Source organism: Sus scrofa, chromosome 14, assembly GCF_000003025.6.
Source record: "Sus scrofa isolate TJ Tabasco breed Duroc chromosome 14, Sscrofa11.1, whole genome shotgun sequence".
Lineage (NCBI taxonomy): Eukaryota > Metazoa > Chordata > Mammalia > Artiodactyla > Suidae > Sus > Sus scrofa.
The window spans coordinates 135702834-135716558 of NC_010456.5; positions in this window are offsets into that span (position 1 = coordinate 135702834).

Sequence of the window (13725 nt, forward strand, 5' to 3'; positions counted from 1 at the left end):
CAGGAAGGCTGGCAAAGAATAACATCCTGATTGCAAAGTCACGGCTGCATCAGGCCATGTTCACATACAGCTGAACGTCCACTGAGCAAACTCGAGGGCTGCATTCAGGACTTTGGGAGACAGCGGCCCTGCAAGGGCACTAAACCCGGTGATGAGAATAGAGAAGAAGGGTGGGAGCCGGCACGGAGGGCTCTGCAGCCCGGAGTGAAATGCAAGTGAAACCATGACCGTGCATGTGGTTTTAAAATAAACATTTTCCCCAGGTCAGTGACCATAGTTTCTGAAAACTGACCTTTCTGGAGGTGGTCAGTTGGAGCGATAAACAGTTGTGAGTTCTGTCTTTCCTACGGGGTGCTGATGGCTGCGGTCATGGCCAACTGGCCCCTCCGCCAACAGCCCCGCCAGGATTCACAGCCCAAGAGTTTCCACTTGCACGAGGACCTCCGAGGGTCGGGTCATGGTCCTGCTTCACAGGGTCATGTCCAAAGGGCGCCCTGCCTTCCAGAATGCCGCATGGAGCGCATCTCTGAAGCTGCAGGGGGGCCTAAGGGGAGAGAAGGTCATGGGGTGACCTTGGGCAGGGAAGGGGGCGAAAGGAAGTCCTCTTGGCTGTGCTTCGGGGTCCCAGCACCCCCCACCCACCGCCGCCGAGCTCGCTGTCCCAGGGGAGGGAGGAGTCCGCAGGCAGCACAGACTGAAGGGCTCGCCCTCCCGGACAGGACAGGGGAGCCTGGCCCGAGGACCAGGCAGCCTCCCCGTTTAAGGGGGCTTCTTTCTCAGGGGGCTCCACCTGCTCTTCCAGATGAGCCCTCCCCACCCCTCCCAGACAGACCGTTACTGTTTGTCATTTATTGCTGTCATTTATTCCTGGTGATTAAGAATTTCCTCACACACGTCACTGGAAGGCCTGCATAAGACGCCTCGAATGGGTAGACTCAGTTTTCACTTCTCCATTATTGAATACTTGGCCTATTCGCATTCTTTCTCCTTTTAAAAAAAATGCGTAATTAAATTTTTTGCAGCAGGCCCCTTTAACATGTAAAAGAGTTTCTTAGAATAGAATTCCAGGATTATTCATTCAAAATACATGCACATTTTAAAGCTGAGATATGTAATTTCTAGGCTGATTTCAAAAGAATGATATGGGCTTATTGCCTAGGCAGTATTTTTTAAATTACTTGAAAAGTTTGAGGTAAACAGTTGTGAGTTATATCTGAAGACATAACAGTAAGATTTTTTTTGTTTTTGTTGTCTTTTCAGGGCCACACCTGCGGCACACGGAAGTTCCCAGGGTAGGGGTCGAATTGGAGCTGCTCTTTCCAGCCTACATGGCAGCCACAGCAACGCCAGATCCCAGACTCGTCTGTGATCTATACCACAGCTCACGGCAATGCTGGCTCCTTATTAACCCACTGAGTGAGGCTAGGGATCAAACCCACATCTTCATGGATACTAGTCAGGTTCATTACTGCTGATCCACAACAAGAATTCCCAGTAAGTTATTATATTTATCTAAATACAATGATAGAAAGTTTGGAAAATATAGAACAAAAAAAAAAAGGAGAGAGAAAGTAAAAACATAATAAGATGACTATTTAGGGAGAGAAGGGCATGGTTTCTGCAACTACCTATCAAATAGTTCAGAGAAAAGAATGTAGGCATTCCTGTCGTGGCTCACTGGCAATGAATCTGGCTAGCATCCATGAGGATGCGGGTTGGATCCCTGGCCTCGCTCAGTGGGTTAAGGAGCCCACGTTGCCGTGAGCTGTGGTGTAGATCGCAGACTCAGCTTGGATCCTGTGTGGCTGTGGTTGTGGTGTAGGCTGGCAGCTGTGGCTCTGATTTGACCCCTAGCCTGGGAACCTCCATATACAGCAGGTGTGGCCCTAAAAAGATACTAAAGAATGTAAATGGTTTTAAATAACATGTGCAGTATTGCATATATAGTAACATACATGACATACACACCTCATGCATATAAAATGTAAATAATATACATCTTATGCATGTCACATAAAATTGTTATCTATAATATACCTATCTATAATATACCTTTATATTATTTTAGTCTATAGAGAGAGCCAGTGTGTGTGTGTGCGTGTGCGTGTGTGTGTGTGTGTGTGTGTGTGTGTGTGTGTAAAGATAAAGCAAACATGGCAAAATGTGAATAGCTGATGAGTCTGGGTGAAGTTATGTGACAATTCTTTGTACTATTCTTGCAACTTACCTACACACGTGATATGATTTCAAAATAAATAGATTTGGGGTAATACACTTCCAGGTTGTTTTTTTCTTCTATGCATAAAAACGGCATTGGCTGCCGAGTTAGGGTTCATAGGATTTAGGTTTTTTAGCCGCGGGTTTGATAACATCACATATTCACCATCAATAAGTTGCCATGACTCTCCTACAGCAGTTGGTGGAGGTTAGCAATTTCCTTCCTGTGGCACTTTCAAGTTGTTTCCAGTCTTTCGCTATTAAAAATAATACTTCAGTAAGTGTCCCCGGAGAGAAATCTTCAATCACATCTCTGGTAAATTCCCTTCCTGGGAGGGGCAGCTAACACAAATTGCCAAATGCCCCGGCCGGTTTCTGTTAATCCACTCCACCGCTTGAAGTGCCCAAGAATCACTCTGTCCATTGCCAGAAACAGAACCCGCTTCCACAGCCCAGGTGGGAAGCGGGGTCTCCCGGAGCCTGGAGGGACGAGGAGGGGGATTGGGGGCTGCAGCTGCAGGAAGCGCGGCTCGGCATTTTGGGACCTGGAGGACCCAGAATTGCCATCTGAGCATCCTTCCTGCAGCCACACCACCCCCTCCACCCTTGGCAGCCTGGCAGCTTCCCTGCAAAGCTCAGAGTTCTGACTCTCTCCACCCCACCGGCAGGAGGCTTGGACCTCTCTCCACGCTGGGGCAGGTGGGCAGCAGACAGATGTCTCCGGGCAGGAATGGGGGGGTGGCGCCGCACACCTTGGAGTCGCCTTGTTCCCTGTGCATTCACTATAGTTTTTCATTCGGTCTTGAGAGAAAAGAGGAGATTGTGATATAGGTTGAACTCCTTTGTCGGTTTGCTTTTTTTGTTTGTTTGTTTGTTTTTGTCTTTTCGCCCTTTCTAGGGCCACTTCCTGAGGCATATGGAGGTTCCCAGGCTAGGGGTCAAATCGGAGCTGTAGCCATAGCAACGTGGGATCTGAGCCACGTCTGCAACCTATACCGCAGCTCACGGCAACGCCGGATCCGTAACCCACTGAGCAAGGCCAGGGATCGAACCCAAGACCTCACGGTTCCTAGTCGGATCCATTAACCCCCTCGCCATGACAGGAACTCCCTCCTTTGTTATTTTGTAAGCAGAGAGGGAAGAGGGACCCCAGAGAAAGAGGACGGGGCACGACTTTCCTGACATGAAAGAAGCCCTGTGGGGCCTCAGCTGTTCTGGGGGCCGAGCCTGGCTACAAGGCTTGCGCTTGCACAGGTCTCAGTGACGAATGCTCTCCAGGGAAGTGTGGGAAGGGAAGGCAGGAACAAAGGAGGAGCAGGCAGGAAACAGTAGCTTAGCCCGAAAACAGAGTCCCAGTCCTTCCTCAAGGGACATGCATCCCATGGCCTTGGACACAGTCCGAGTCCTGCAGGAACTAAGGCCCCGCCCCCACCCTGGCACCAGGCGGTGGATGGAAGATGATGGCCTTTTCTGACCCTCCTGCCTCCAACCAGCTAAAGCTTGGTCTCTGTTGACCTTTGCCCCAGTGCTATGCAGAATCTCCTCTGTCAAGCCCCCCACGCACCTGCACACACCCTTAGCACCTCCCCGGTTTTGCTGTCCGGGGGAGACGCTGCTTTGGGAAAAGATCCCCAGTGTTTTCCTGACTTGCTGTGATACTGAACCCTCCTTCTCCTGCCCTTCAGCGTGGCTGTGCCCTCTGGCTCCACACCCACCCAGGGGCAAACCCAGTTCTCAGATAATAGTTTTCATGGCATTTTTTCTAACCCTCGTGCCGTTTGGCATTTGTGAGTTTGCTCCGCCTTCGCCTGTCCTCTGCAAAGGGCCTGTTCCTGACCTTTCACCGAATCGCTGCTGAGAATTTTTCCTTCATTGATCTGCCTGCAGCCTTCAGGACACATGCCCCTTCGTCATACAGCTCAAATATGAGTCCTGCTGATCTAGCCACCTTCTGTATTTTGTATTAACGGGGTCTTTTGACACTCAACTATTTCTAATTTATGGACAGTCAAATCTAAGTCTTTTCTGGGAGGGGGGCGCACCCGCAGTATATAGAGGTTCTCAGGCCAGGGGTTGAATCGGAGGAATCGGAGCTGTAGCTGCCGGCCTACACCACAGCCACAACAACGCAGGATCCAAGCTGCATCTGCGACCTACCCTACAGCTCATGGCAACTCCGGATCCTTAACCCACTGAGCACGGCCGGGGATTGAACCTGCATCGTCGTGGATAATAGTTGGGTTCTTAACCCACTAGGCACAGCGGAAATATTTTTTTAACTACAGCTCGGCATGGACAGAAATGCCTCTTCCTTTGCGTTCATCAGAAAGGTTTTGCTTCCACATGCTTATACCTTCTCTTTTTTTCCAGACACTTTGGCTTTCCACACAGCATCCCTCTGGCTCACCCCCACAGTTCCCAGCACAGCACCCCAAGAAGGCACCCCATCAATGAGTGATCGCCATTGACTCAAACGGAAGGGAATGAAAAGTCTTTATGGTCTAGCGACTTTTGAACCTTATTTTCGAGGCTGCAAATGAGAATTCAAGAAGCCATGTCCTAGACCCTAGTGCCTCTCGGAGGATCTGGCTAATTGAATTCAAACCATATGTGGGAGCTGCCCTTCCCAGGACAGCGGGCTCGGGAAGCAGAGGGGGGGATGGGCTTTTTCCAGATCCTGGGAGACCCCTCCCAGGAGCAAATGAAGATGGAAAGCAACAGCTTTCTTCTTTGCCTTCAGAGGTTTGGATTACGGTGTGCATGCACCTTCTAACTGAAACCGTTTCTGAAAATTCACACAGAGCTGCCAACCCACGGGGCCATCAGCAAAGAGCAAAGCCGGAGCGTTGTTTTAAAGAGGAAAAGAATCCACGGGCTCAAGGCAACGAGCCGACGGTGACTGCAGATCTTTTAACGTCGTCGTCTCTGAGCACACACAGTGAGGCAACAAGAACACCCCAGTGGTGGGGCTCACAGCGGTTCCACGACTTTGGACCCCACTTCAGAAAGTGCTCGCTGAAAACCAAAACCAAAACCAAAACCACGTAATGAATTTCAAAAGATGTGCTGCTCCCGCAGAACCCCGTGCTTTCTCGACATGGGAGAGAACGCTTGGGTTTGAAATCTTGCTTTTTTGACAAAATGATTGATTCTGTCTTGACTCCCGACTGCAGGTGCATGCATTCTCTTGGTCATCACCAATCGACATTTGCGGAATTGTCTCTTTCGCCAGCATCAAGAAGAAAGGAGCTGGAGTTTTCTACATAAAGCGTCTGGAGGAAACCGATGCGTGTGTTGCGCAGATTATGTTGTTAATAATGCATTTTTAGATGAAGTTACTATTTGATGGGTTATTAATACTATGTGGGCTTGGGGAAATGCGTATTTCTATGGAAGGAAGAGTTATAAACCTTGAATCTCACATCTTTGGATCGCAGTGCGGTTGTGACCTATATTTGATGAAACCTTGCTGTTATTTTTTATGGGGAATTAAGGCCTTCACGGATGTCAGCTGGAAGTTTCTGAATCAAGAAGTGCGTCTCCGCTTCTGGCTAAGACCATGAGATGGTACCTCCTCCCTTCCTCACCCATCATGCTCTGAGCACCGTCAGCGCCAAGACGTGGGCTCGGAGGACTCAAGATGGGACGCGTGAATGTCACGTACCGACATGACCTAGAGGACGTCTTTCTCACGTCTCAGAAGGGGATCTAAACTTGGCAATGTCTGCTCAGAATTTGAAAGGGGTCTGTTTGTCCCCTTACCTTTGACTTTGAAGAAAAACTGTGCAACATTCATGTGCCCAGATGGAGCAAGACACAGAAGGAAGAAAAATGAGGAACAGCTGGCGAGACCCAGATGTAACCAAAAAAACCCCACCTGAGCCCTGATGGTTAATGACATTGAAATGAGAACATCCTAACAGCCTGGGGGCCCAGTTCCCTGCCAGGTCTGGCGGAGGGGGAGAAGCACGGTGTGGCCCTGCCCCCGGGGTGCTTTCAGTCTAGTTGAAACATCACATTATTCCCTTAAACCCACGTCAGGAGAAACCTATTTAATTCTTCCTTACGTGGCCACACCTGCCATTGCATGGCTAAGGATGCAAATTTCCAAGGCAAGTGTTGTTTAATTTCATTTCCCTGAAGCTGTGAAGAATCCTCTTCCAAAGCTTAAGGGTGGTGGGGTTCGGAATATGTTCCCCCAAACCGTGGCTCCTCGGCACACTGCATATTTGACTGGAAGGAACGTGGGCCATGGCAGGTGCACGCAAGACCCTGTCATCCCCCCTTGTTCCCCGAAGCTGTCACAAGACCCTCACGTGAGAGGTGCCTACCCTGCACCCAGGAGAAAGGGCATCCTGGTGTTGGGAGACGGACGCCAAGAGGACTCCCGGAGAGCAGGTCTCGCTAAGGTTCCCCGGGCTTACCCCCTCCGCTCAGACTCTCGGTCCTACCATGCTTTCCCATGACTTGTCACGCCTCATCAAAGCTGATATAAAAACGCTCAGGGGTCACCACTTCCTCAAGCGTTCCTTTCCAGCGAAGGCTCCCGTGTCTCGAAAAACTTCAACATACTTATCTGCTTCCTCCTGTTTCTCTGTCCTTGTCAGTTACATTTTCAAGTCCAGCCAGGAACTCTAAGACTGTCAAGAAAAAGCCTCTCCTTCCCGTCTCTTTGGTGTCAGAACAATTCCTTGATGTTAGTGAAATGCAACAGTAGGTCTGCACCTTCGATTCTTAGACACAAGCACACACACACATGGCTCGGTGTCAGCTGAGAGCCTGGAGGTTCTGGAGGGCGGCAGGCACGGTTCAGAAATCCATCCTGATAAGGATGGAGTAGGATGTGTTTGCAGGTAGTCGCAGAAGTCCTTACAGCTGTGCGGTAGAGCAGAACTAGGGGACTTTAGGAGACGACTGTAAGTTAGCAATTGCTCCAGAGGGGGCCATCGGAACCAAACAGGCTTGCTTGACTAGTGGGGGCACGAGATATGCCTCAGGTCAGTGGGTGGAGGGGATGGGGTGAGGTCTGCATTCAGGTTCAGACCAAGGGCAGGAGTTTAAGGACCGCCCTTCTGCTGATTTGAATAAGCACCATGACCATCCTAGTTTGACCTTATAGGGTCCGATACTCTCTTACTGGCTACCAAGGAGGAGCTCCTACTGGAAGAAAGAGGAAGAGGCGGTCTTTTCCCACCCCACGCCCCTTGGATGGTAAAACTGTAGCCTACCGGATCCTGGGGCAGAGCCTCCTCACCTGCCCACTTGCATCTCTCACAGGCGTCCTGTCCTAGGAAATCTATTTCTTGCCTCTTGCTTTGTCTCTCGCTGAATCCCTTCTGTGTCGAAGAAAGAAGAGCCTGAACCTCGGTGAATCCAGACACCCGTGAGTGATTCTAATTTAAAACGGTGGATTCAAGTTCCAATCCCGGTTTAGGTCGGGTTTGAGTCCCGGCACGTGGGTTCAAGTCCCAATCTGGGTTTAGACCGGGTTGGAGTCCTCAGTGCTGTCAGTTTCAGTCCCAACCCCCCACCGTCAAATGACCCGGGCCGGCTACAACACCCTCTCCCTTCCCTCACGTAAAATGGAGACGACACTGCAGGTCACAGCACCCTCGAAAGCATCTCTTAATTCACAGTCGAACTCAGGGGAGGGAGAGAAAACAGCTTAACCAGGAGCAGATGAAGCTCAGGCCTCTGCCCTGGGAGGACCAGATGGAGCTGGAAACCCACGATCCCACCTCACCGTGCAGAGTGGATTCTGGTATTTTCAAAGGAACCTTCTGTAGTTTATGCATCCCACCCCTTAAGCATGCTGTTTCTTTTTCTGATGCTCCATCGATCTGTTTCAGAGCTGAAGAAAACACTGCTGGGCTGCAGACCTGCCCAGAGAGAAGGAAGTCTGCCCTGTGGATGTCCCCGCACTCCTGTGTTCCCTTAAGACCACTGATGACCCAGACCTGTTCGAGCGTGAGCATCGTGGCCAGGCTCAGATCACAAAATGACTCAGGCCAAAATGGCTTCTCTGATGTCAAGAAAGCCGTGCCTGGTTTTCTCTTTCTCTGGGGACCCCCTCGCCTCTCTGCTTATGTGGTGACTCCCCATGAGCCCCAGACCCTGAGCTCTGCAGCCCTTGTCTACAAGGACACTTTGCTCTCATTGGCAGACCTCCCAACACTTCGGGATTTTTAAGAGTTACCTCGCTCTTAAAGCACATTGGGATTTTGAAATTATATCATTCCATTATGATCTTAGAAACCCCACCCACCCACATGCCCTCATGTACACACATATACACCACTGCTCCAGCTCCCATTAAAAGGAAGCCAGTCCAGTTCAGAGCCTGCGGTTCTCATGAGAAAACTGAACATGAGACAAGCATGATTTGAAAATGTGTCGAGAACATCTGCTCATTAGCCATGAGACTTTGTGCCCAGAAAAGAAAGGAATGGGTATATCTCAGAACACAAAGCGAGACCCTTGCACAGCTTTGAGCCCTGAAGCCCCATCGACATCTTTCCTGAGACAATTGTCTCAAAAGCCAAGCTTTGTGGGGGAGGAGGAGGTGATTTTCAAAGTTCCTCGAGTTTCACCAGCACGTCAAGGGCTCCACCTAAGCGGCTTGGTCATGGAGATTATCTACCTACGGACTGGAGGCGGAGCGAATCCAGGATACAACCCAGGAGAACCTCACTTCCTCTAGACTGGATGGAGGAAGGGCTGTGCTTCTCCAGTGCATTTCCAGGCCTTTCCTTGGGGAATCCAGGAAGGTGTCAGGGATCCCCAGATGCTCCAGGGGAGGCAGGGATGCCAGTGGTACTGGGTGACAGACTGGCCAGGGAGTTCTGCCAGTGAGAGCCAAGGGCTGCAGAGCACAGGGTCTGGGGCTCGTGGGGAGTCACCACATAAGCAGAGAGGCGAGGGGGTCCCCAGAGAAAGAGAAAACCAGGCACGGCTTTCTTGACATCAGAGAAGCCATTTTGGCCTGAGTCATTTTGTGATCTGAGCCTGGCCACGATGCTCACGCTCGAACAGGTCTGGGTCATCAGTGGTCTTAAGGGAACACAGGAGTGCGGGGACAGAGAAAAGGCAGTTGAAGAACAGAGCAGTGATAAAGCAGAGTCCCAGTTCCTCCTGAGGGGATGCACCTAACAATAGACTTTGAGTCCTGCAGGAACTAAGCCTTCTCCTCCCCAGGTGGATGATGGAAGGATGATGTCAGCCCTCCAGGCTTCTGTCAACTAAGACTTGGACTTCGTTGACCTTTGCCCCAATTCTATGCAGACGTCTCCTCTGAGCAAGCCCCTTCACGAATATGCAAGTTCCCTTAGCTTGAAACTTCCCCAATTTTGCTATTAGGGGAGACACTGCTTTGGGAAAGATCCCTGGTGTTCTTCCTTGCTGTGAGTAATAATCTTTCCTTCTCTGGATCTTTGGCTTGATTGTGTCCATTGGCTCCACACCCACCCAGAGGTGAACTCAGCAGCAAACCTCAGGGGTTACAATGTGCCCAAGAAAAAGCAGAGCCCAGTTAGCGGGAGGACCAGGGGCTCAAGCTCAGAAAGCTCACCTGCTGTAGTCGTGGGCAGCGGGGGTCTGCAGAGTGGGCAAGGAACAGAGCGGCTGCTGAGGATGGCAAGGGCCTGTCTTAGTCTGCTTGGGCTGCCATATGAAACACCACACACTGGGGGGCTTATCGAATGGAAATTTCTCACATTTCTGGAGGCTGAGAAGTCCAAGATGAAGGTGACTGCAAGGTGCATTTCACTCTGAGGTCGCCTCTTGGCTTGTGGGCGGCTGCCCTCTTGTGCTCACATGACCTCTTCTTAGTACACGTGAAGAGCCGTCTCTTCCTCTAAGGACACTAACCCGGCCAGGTCAGGGACCCATCCTCATGACATCACTTAGCCTTAATCACTCCGCAGACACCCTATCTCTAAATACAGCCATACGGGGAGTCAAGGCTTCACAAGGTGAATACGTGGGGTCACCAGCCTTCAGTCCCTAACATGTGCATTGCTATCCGAGGACCTGAGAGCAGATCTGAGGCCGTCTTACCCATCCTTGAGAGGAGAATACCTGTTATTAAACTTGGTCTTACAGAGCCCCGAGACCCTACGATGGACAGAGGGAAAGCGCCTCCCTGTGTGGCGGGTGGTGAACACTCGAGCAAAGACCATTCTAAGCTGTCATTTTCAGAAACACTTGGTCTGGATGCTGGGTTCAGCAGTGTGCCGCTCAAGCCCCTCCTCTTTTCTGTTCAGAGGATGCGCACTGTTGACCAATCAGAAACCACATCACATGGAGGCGGGGCTCGGAGGCGGATGGATCTTGCTTAAAGGCTAATTGAGATTTGGAGTCGAAACACTTCAATCTAAGATAAACTGTACAAAAGTGGATATCGCTAAGCAGAATCAATGCCAACATCTAGAAATACTGATGTCTACACAGCCCAGTTTAATCCATACAAAAAGCACTTGTTATCCATTGTGGAGACATATGCTTAGCCTTGCTAATGAAATGTCACCGGCTACCAAAGACCCAGGAAAATATCCTGGATGGCTTTGTCTTTTTTTTTCTTTTTCTTTTTGAGGGCCGCGCCCGAGACACATGGATGTTCCCAGGCTAGGGGACAAACAGGAGCTGCAGCTGCCATCCTACGCCACAGCCACAGCAACGTGGGATCTCAGCCACGACTGCGACCTACACCAGAGCTCAGGAAAACGCAGGAGCCTTAACCCACTGAGCTGAGGCCAGGGATGGAACCCGCATCCTCATGGTTACTAGTCGGGTTCGTAACCCGCTGAGCCACGATGGGAACTGTCATTTTCGATTGCACAGAGGTTTCTGCTGAGAGAGCAAGCCTTGGAATTATAATTATGTCAGCATATAATAATTAAATCTGGCCTCACCAGCCTCGAGGTATATTTTTACACAAAAACCAACACAAAAATTCTGTCTGTTGATAGCTTTTAACATTAAGAACGTATTTAGCAACACGTTAGCCTTCAGTGTCTGGTCATCACAAAGTCTTGGGTATCTGGGTAATAACATCAGCCACGAAGAACCGCAGTGGATGTAACACCCATTGTAGGTTTCTTTCTTTATAAATTGGTAGCCGTGAAAAGATTTATAATTTCCCTCTTGCTCACATCGGTTGGCAAGCAAGGCAGGGGGCCCACTGGCTTTGATGAAGGGACATTACATGTCCTAGGCAGTTAAGACGGGGGCCGCTATCATGTCTTTCCCCTGATGTCAGCTGCTGCCCCCGGTTCAGGCATCTCAGCAAAGTACGGCTATTTGCACAAAAGAAGGAAGCTCTGAAAAGTTCTCCACGGGGCGCTTTCGCTCTGTCATTCCCTCTTGGTGTATTTCACCGCAAAGACTTAAATTCATTTTTTTCCCTCCTCAGCTGCCATTCAGACCGCACACTTCGTTCTTGTCCCTTTTCAGCTTTGATCAGAATCCCCCAGCATTTCCGAAGGTCCTGGAGCCAAGTCCGGTCCTTCCCTCTCCCTCCCCCCTCATCAAGGTCCTGGTGGGTGAGGATCTGAGAGCAAGGGCATCCCCTTGAAGTCCCGTTTCCGGCTGCAGCCTGGCAGGTAACTGCAGCATCCAGGACGTGGAGGTGCAAACCTTCTTAGAGAAGCAAGAAGCGGGAAAGGATTTCCACGCCTCCCCCATCACACACGCCCCAGACACCTACCTTCCTCGACCGTCCCCTGGGTGCCCAGGATCAGAAAGGTGCCTGCAGCAGCCGCAAAACTCAAAAGACACCCTCAGTGCTGGGCGCGACGTGCCAGCACCTTGCTGAGCTCCATGCGGGGGAGGAGTCTGCCCTCTGCCCCCAGCGGCACCGCTGCAGGGAGACGGGGCGTGGAATCCCAGGAAGTTTCCCACTGCCTGCTCCCCAAGACACGTGCGGGACACAGGCTGTCAACACAGCACCGACAGACGAGGCCAGGGCGACGTCCACAGTGTCTGAGCCTCGGGGCGGCTGGTTCAGCTCAGGGAAGGCCGGTTCCAAAAGGTTTCCATTGAGCTGGACGTTCGTGGGTCGTTATCGAGTTATTGATGAAAGTACAAACGCAATGAACTCTGCGACGCGGAACCGTCTGCGGATGGACTCACTTGCAACCCGTCACAGCTCACATCCTTTGCTTTTCACGCACACGCCGCCCCTCTTGCACCAGCTCACAGTGACGCATTTCCTTCGATCGCGTCCTTCCTTCCCTAACCCAGAACCCGCCTGGCCCCGCTGTCACTGCCCCTCTGGGGGCCGAGGTGGCCTCGCACCCCCCTCCTCTTGCTCTGCCGCTGATCTTGCTCACACGCAGACTGTCGGCCACTTGAGAGAGTTGCAGGCCCGATCCACGGCCTGCAATTTTTATACCAACGAGGGCTGACGAGGGAGGACTTCTTAATGAATAGGATTTGCAGCCAGTCTTCAGCAGGAGATTGTTTCACAAAGAGTTCCTTCTGAGAGCCTCCTTTCATCTGAGCATTTGCTGACTCACTTAGGGAGCGCACAGCTTCCAGGAAGTTTGGTTGGCAATAGATGCTGACTTAAAAAAAGAAAAAAAAAAAAAAAAAACAAAAAAACCCAGGCAATTGTTTTTCCATTATACCGTTACCAGCTGGCAGAGAGGACAAATCACCGGAATAGGAATCTCTCCTGTGACATGAAGCCTCAGAGACCACAGCGAGGCCGCCTGGTGCCGGGACCCTCTGGCCTGCCCATCTCAAGTTATTCCCACGCTGCTCCGCTGAGCTCGCCAATATCCACTGCACCCTTTTAACTCCTGCTACCTGCTTTCTCCCTGAAGGGGTGGGTGGCTCTGTGCCGGAACCCAGACACTCTCAGATGTACAGAAATCAACTCCAGGACAGAATTTGATTATAGAAGTTACAATGATAAATTCTACTTTGAATTTTTAAATCTTTGGCTTTCCTCAAGTCTGACATTAATAACAGAAGGCAGCAAATGGGTACCGATTCCTACTGAGATGACTATTCTGATTAAGCCTTTACTTCTTCTTTTTTGTCTTTTTTGGTCTTTTTAGGGCCACACCGCAGCATATGGAAGCTCCCAGGATAGGGGTTGAATTGGAGCTCTAGCTGGCAGCCTGCAGCACAGCCATCTGTGACCTACACCATAGCTCATGGCAACACTGGATCCTTAACCCACTGAGCGAGACCAGGGATTGAACTTGCTTCCTCATGGACGCGAGTCGGATTAGTTTCTGCTGAGCCATGACGGGATCTCCCATACTTCCATTTTTATTGTAACATCATTAAATCTCAGTTACAACCTCACTACAACACAAGAGAAGTGAGGGAGAGCTGAAAGTCACTCATCAGGCTTAAAAAAACAAACAACTGCAACAACAAACAATCAGTTGAGCAGAAACCAAAACCTAATTCTGCAGCATTGTCCTGAGCTATCTAGACGAAAGACCAGTGCAAGCCAGATATCATACGTTCCCACCTACCCCCTCCCCCTCGGGCACC